The 6,444-nt window shown below is 54.1% G+C and overlaps 1 pseudogene; it reads left to right on the top strand.

Moving 5' to 3' along the window:
- The first annotated feature begins 321 nt into the window (after positions 1-321).
- LOC108635084 lies at positions 322-2,426 on the top strand (annotated as a pseudogene).
- The last annotated feature ends 4,018 nt before the right edge of the window (positions 2,427-6,444 follow it).

The following is a 6,444-nucleotide window of genomic DNA, read 5'->3' as shown; positions in this document are numbered from 1 at the left end:
TCGTTTACATTCCACCCCCCTCTCGGCCATTGATCTAGATCTGGGTCAGCTGCCTGTGTGTGGCTCACAGCCTAGAGCCCGCCTGTATGGCTGATGTCCCAGGGCCCATTCACCCTGTTCTGGGCTGCCACCATCCGTTTCTATAGTTCAGCCGACACCCACACCACATGAGCCATAGCCTCTGAACCATGCCCCACACTCCCCAGCCAGCAAAAACGCTAGTGGGCCCCACAGGATTACTGCACCCTGGGCTGCCATTGCTCACCACTTGCTGTGATACTATTAAGTCCTGTCCTTTAGCATCTGACCCAGGCTGGGGTCATGGCCAGAGCCCAAAAGGAGCGCGAGAGGCGGTCAGAGGAAAGCGGGAGCGTCCTGGGACCCCATACCTCCTTAGTTGTGAGCCTGGGTTCTCAGGGGATGGGGGCCCCGTGGCCGGTCCTGATAATGCTGCGCATGGCTGGGATTTTGCAGCCACCAGTGGCCACACCAGGCGAAGATGCCACCCTCTTCAGAGTGGAAGGCAGGAGAGGACGGCGAGGCCCAGGTGGACGGAGTCGTGGCAGGGATCAGACAGGGGTTTCTATCTGCTTACAGAGGACATCTTTGAGGATGTGGAGGTTGTGCCAGATGAGGAGCAGCAACAGGGTTCCTCGTTGGAGTTGCAGAAGACGGTGGAGGAGCAGTGCCAGGAAAGCCCTGGAGGCCCGAGTGAGCTTTCCGGCCCACTAGATGTGCTGCAGGCACTGGCGACCCTGCAAGGGGATCTGAGCTCTGAGCCTGAGAAAACCTGCAGGGCCTACGTTTGGTTCACGTGGCAAGAGCCATGAGAGGAGGAAGCGTGACTTGGCTCAGAAGAGTGCCATCATCCAGGGCATCCCTGGCTTCTGGGCCAACGTGGTATCCTTTCTGCTACTCCTGTGGTCCGCTGCTCAGGAGGAGGGGGAGGTGCAGAGGCAGGAGCAGGAGCAGGGGTGGAGGCAAGGGCGCAAGATGGGTGCTGGTGGACCCTGAAGGAAGTGTGGTACTGGGCAGTTGGCAGGCTCCAAAGGCACAGCTGAGTAGGGTCTGGGCCAGGGCCACACCTGTACGTGTCGCAGCCATGACTTTGTGTGTCTACTTCAGGCCTGATCTGAGGAGGAACAGCCTCTAAGTCAGAAAGGACAGAGGCAGTACACCAGGGCAGCCTTTGCTGACAGATATTGTTGTAAAGGTGAATGATTCCAAAGGTAACTGAGATCTGGGAGTAACACACACACACACACACACAACATATGTAGACATACAGTAGCCAACACTAACTCCTTTGCTTTCAGACAGGGTTTGTCACAACGACTGTAAGTCCTACCATGTAAGCAGTGACATGCCACTACCCAGCATACACAGGTCTGGGAAATAACAGCTATCAGAAACAGCCCTGCTTGGGGAATGCAGACCACCTTCAGATGCAGAACACCACCAGGAACACAGAGCCATGAGCTTTTCTGATGGTATGGCAGGGCCTGAGCTCATCAGTAGTGGCTGGGTAAGCAGAAGTGCCCAGCATCCTTGAAGATGCCTGTTCCCATGTTGTTCTTCCACCCCAGAGTAGGGCTGATGCTCCTGGCTCTTCTTGGCCCAGCATGTGGCATAAATGGCTCCTTGATCTCAAGCAGATTATGAACCACCCTCAAGTTTCTGTCATGATCAGCGACCAAGATAAAGACTTTCTCAGCTATATGATCGACTTGAATGTCAGGGAGGGAGACTGAGGTCAGGTGGGTATGGGACTTAGTGGGGTGTTGGATGATCATGTTATCCATGCTCCTATACTGTGAGAGTTTGGAGAGGCTTCGTGGAAGCTGTTAATGCCTGCCTGGGAGGCAAGCTGAGGACCCTAGAAGCTTGCACCTTTTCCCTCCTCCCTATCCTAGCAGGTACAGGTGTGAATCATCCACGGTCATGCAGCAAGCTGATCTTTTCCTTTCGGGACCACCCCTATTTCTTGAAAAGAGTGATCACTAAGGAGTATTACCTTGACATCCCTGGTAAAATATGAGTCCGGGAATGATGATTGTGGGTGTGCAGGGGTGTGGATGATCCACCTATGGGATCCACACCCATCTCCTCTCTTCCTGCAGGGTATAGGGGACATTGTTCCACTCCAGTCCATTGGTTCTGGGACTTTGAACAGGGAGCATCAACTGCAGGCTGGACACCTGGAGCCTTAACTTTCTCAACTGGTTTTCAGGTGCAACTGCCCAGAATCAGACAGGATTACTGAGGTGGTATTGTTTTGGTCCTGCATACAGTTGATGATTGTTGTTGGAGTTCTTGGCTGCTCGTGTGAGGGTTCGGATCCTGGTCAGCCCAGGGCTGAGCTTGCTCAGCGAGCAAAGTGTTGCCAGCAGATTATCAGCGAAGATGAGTGGGACGGTCCCCTGTAGGCCTACCCCAGGAGAGAAGATTCTTCCATGACAGAAACACATGTGGTGAAGGGGTCTCGAGGTGGGCCATGAAGGGACAGCCCTGTACTAGCTGGGACACTGTCCTTTCCCAAACGGGGATGCTCAGCCTCATGCAAGCTGGCTGCGGAGTCTGAATTTGGGCCATGCATGTAGCAAGTGGCCTGCTGAGACTGGGGGCTTGGGGATTCAGTGTGTCTGTGAGTGAAGCAACTCCCCTCAAATCAGTTGTGATTGCCAGAGTGAGAGTCCTAGGTGATACTACTAGAGGCAGGTGTGAATTAAGTTTCTTTGTCAGAATCCTCCTTCCATGGGTCCTGCCAACCCCTGGCCTCCTGCTGCTCCACTGAGTTTGAGATTGCCTGGGCCATACACTCCGGCCCCTTACCCTGGGAAGGCCTATCATTGCAAGGGCGTCCTCTCCGAGGTCCCAGTGCACCTGTGTGCTGACTGTGGGATCTTCTGTGAATGTCCACATCCACCACTCGATGGCTCAGCACCACCACACATGCTGCATTGGCAGCGGCTTCAGGCTACCTTGGGAAAATATGGAAGAGCTCGGGGAGGAGGCAGACAGGAAGCCACAAGGACAGGACATGGTGCCTACTGACTCCATCTCCGACATTGCAGCGACCAACCACCCTTAGACTGGGGACGCCTCGTGCTTCCTCTTATGGTTGCTCAGCACGTGCTCTCCTGTCGCCTTCATATCTACATCTTCCTTGGGCCAGACACATGCACACACACACACAGAGTGCAGACATAAACACACAGTGTATACAAACACATGCCTCAGCATGGGGACACAAACACAAACATGGAACACAGGCTCCTGAAACACCTTTGTTTCCTGTTTGGGTTTGTGTCCCCATGCTGAGCATGTGTGTGTATACACATGTGCTTGCATCAGACATGTTTGTGTGTGCGGTGTGTGTGTGTGTGGTGTGTGTCCAGCCTAGGGCAGACGCAGAGATGAAGACCAAATACAAAAACACGCTCACCATTTCTACCTTGCTATTGTGTTTGTTTAGACCGGGAAGAGGAGTTACATGTGTCCCATGGAGAAAAGTATCCAGCCACGTGGAGCCCCTGTTTATTCCTTTGGTCCCTCAGGGAGATTTCTCAGTTATTGAGGTCCTGAGGGACACAGGACTGTGCTGTTCAGATTGCGAAGCAGGAACCCATCCTTGGGAATTTCCTGAGCCTGGACAATGACAGTGCCTGGGGGGTCAGCAGATGCAAAACCCATTACCTCCCTGGAGCGGTATATGCCATGTGGGTGCACTGTAGCCCAGGAACCCTGGAAGATGCCCTTATGTTTGAGGGGCGTGTCCATAAGGGGTGCCGGCCACCGCGCTCTCGGCCATTGGACTAGATTTGGGCCAGCAAGCCTGTGCGTGGCTCACAGCCTAGGGATCCGCCTATTCGGCTGATTTCCCCAGGGCCCCTTCACCCTGTCCCGCGCTGTCTGCCACCCCTTTCTTCAGCCTCAGGCACCAGACACACACCAGCTCCGCTTCCCTACCATCCCCCTCACTCCCAGCCCCCAAAGAGCTCACAGTGGGTCCCACAGGATTCCTGAAGCCTGAGCCCGCATTTGCACACCACTTGTTGTGCTATTATGTCCCATCCCTTCACATCTGCCCCAGCCTTCGGTCACGACCAGGGCCAAGAGGAGTGTGAAAGGCAGTCAGAGGAATGCAGGAGCATCCTGGGGACCGCAGACCTTCCTAGCTGTGAGCCCCGGTTTCAGGACGCTGGGGTTGGTGCCTGCCATCCTCACGCTTTTTGAGGCTGGGACCTTGCAGCCACAAGTTGTCATGCCAGGCAAAGGAGCCACGCTATGCAGAGTGGAGGTGAAGGAGGAAGGTGCACCCCTGGTGGACTGTTGGGTGGTTGTTCTAGCTGCTTGCGGAAGACGTCATGGAGGAGGTGGAGGTTGTGGCAGATGAGGAGCAGCAATAGGGCTTCCTCCAGGAGCTGAGAAGACGGTGGAGGAGCAGGGCCAGGAAAGGCCCGGAGCGCTATTGAGCTTCCAGGGCAAGACGCGCTGCAGGCACTGGCTGCCCTGCTGGTGGAACTGAGCTCTGAGCATAAGAAAAACTGCAGGGCCTACTTCCAGTTCATGTGCAAGAACCATCAGAGGAGGAAGCCTGACTTGGCTTGGAGGAGCGCCATCATCTGGGGCATCCCTTGCTTCTGGCCATAGCTGTATCCTTTCTTCTGCTCTTTGAAGTCTGCTGCTCAGGAAGACGGAGGAGGCGCAGGAACCTTTTCCCTCCTCCCGAGCCTGACAAGTGCTGTTGCGGAGCCATCCATCGTCCCCTGCAAGTTGATATTTTCCTTTCAGGAACCCCCTACTTCTTGAACACAGTGACCACTAAGTAGAATTACCTTGACATCACTTGTAAAACGTGGTTCCTGGGGTGATGAGTGTGGGTGTGCAAGGTTGTGGATTGTCCACCTGTGGATCCACACCCATTTCCCCTGTCTCTCTGTAGGGTATAGGGCACGTTTTTTCCACTCCTGTCCACTGGTTCTGGGACTTTGAACGGGGAGCATCCAGCCACAGCATGGACACAGGAGCCTTAACTTTCTCGGCTGGTGGTTAGGTCACAACTGCTCAGAACTGAACAGGATTGCTGAGGTGTGGTTGCTTTGGGCCTGAACACAGTTAGCAATTCCTTTTGGGATTTTTGGCTGCTGGCTCACCTTGCTCGTATTGCCAGCAGACTGTCGGCCAAGATGTGTGGGACGATCTCCTGAAGTAGTACCCTGGGCAGGAAGGTTCTTCCATGAGAGTAACTGACAGAAACATAGGTGGAGATGGGGTCTGAAGGTGGGCCCTGAAGGGACACTCGTGTGATACTACAGGGACACTGTCCATTTCCCAAATGGGGATGCTCAGACTCATGCAAGCTGGCTGTGGAGCCTGAATTTGGCTTGTGCATGTAGCAGGGGACCTCCTGAGACTGTCTATTTGGGCACTAGGTGTGTCCATGAGTGAAGCAAGTCTCCATCAAATCAGCTGTGGTGACAGCACCAGAATCCAGGTGATACTACTAGGGGCAGTGTGTATTAAGTATCTTTGTCAGAATCATCCTTTGTGGGTCCTTCCATCCCCTGGCCTCCTGCTGCTCACTGAGTTTGAGATTGCCTGGGCACTTCACTCCCACCTCTTACCCTGGGAAGGCCTATCATTGAAAAGGTGTCCTCTCCGGGTTCCCAGCGCACCTGTGTGCTGACTTTGGGATCTTGTTTGAATTCCCACTATCACTACTCAGTGTCTCACAACCACCAAACATGCTGTGCTGGAAGCGGCTTCAGGCTGGTTGGGAAAATATGGAAGAGTTCGTGGAGAAGGTGAACAGGGAGCCCAAGGGCAGGACATGTTGCCTACTGTCACCATCTCTGACATTGCTGGCCTCGGTCATCTTCACCTCCTGAAACACCTGTATTCATTGTTTGCATTTGTGTCCCCATGCTGAGCATGTGTGTGTATACACACATGCTTATTTATGCGGGCTGTGTTTGCGTGTGTTGTGTGTGTGTGTGTGTGTGTGTGTGTGGTGTGTAACCAGCCCAGGGCGGAAGCAGAGATGAAGGCGGCAGGAGAGGAGGTGCTGAGCAACCAGAAGAGGAGTCATGAGGCGACCAGGCTGAAGGTGGTTTGTCGCCGTATCTCTGCATTGACCCTGCCCAGGATAGAAAGGAGGAAAGGATGGCCAGTGATAACTCCAGACTGTTGCTCCAGATATCTGCAATTACATCAGATACAAAACATGCTCATCAGTTCTACAATGTTGTTGTGTGTGTTTGGATCAGGAAGAGGGTTTCATGGTCTAAGGATTCACACAGAGCAAATCATGTGGGGTGGGGCTTTGAAACCACTGCTGTGGAGCCTCAGTGTGTGGGGCCATGGCTGGCCTGTGGAAATGATGGACGTGGCTATGGCAAGACCCGGGATGGTGAGGCTAAGGTCCTGCCGAGATGGGCAGAG

The sequence above is a fragment of the Capra hircus genome, unplaced genomic scaffold (assembly GCF_001704415.2).
Source record: "Capra hircus breed San Clemente unplaced genomic scaffold, ASM170441v1, whole genome shotgun sequence".
NCBI lineage: Eukaryota > Metazoa > Chordata > Mammalia > Artiodactyla > Bovidae > Capra > Capra hircus.
The sequence above is the reverse complement of the archived record's forward strand: the minus strand, read 5'-3'. Positions and strand labels throughout refer to the sequence as shown.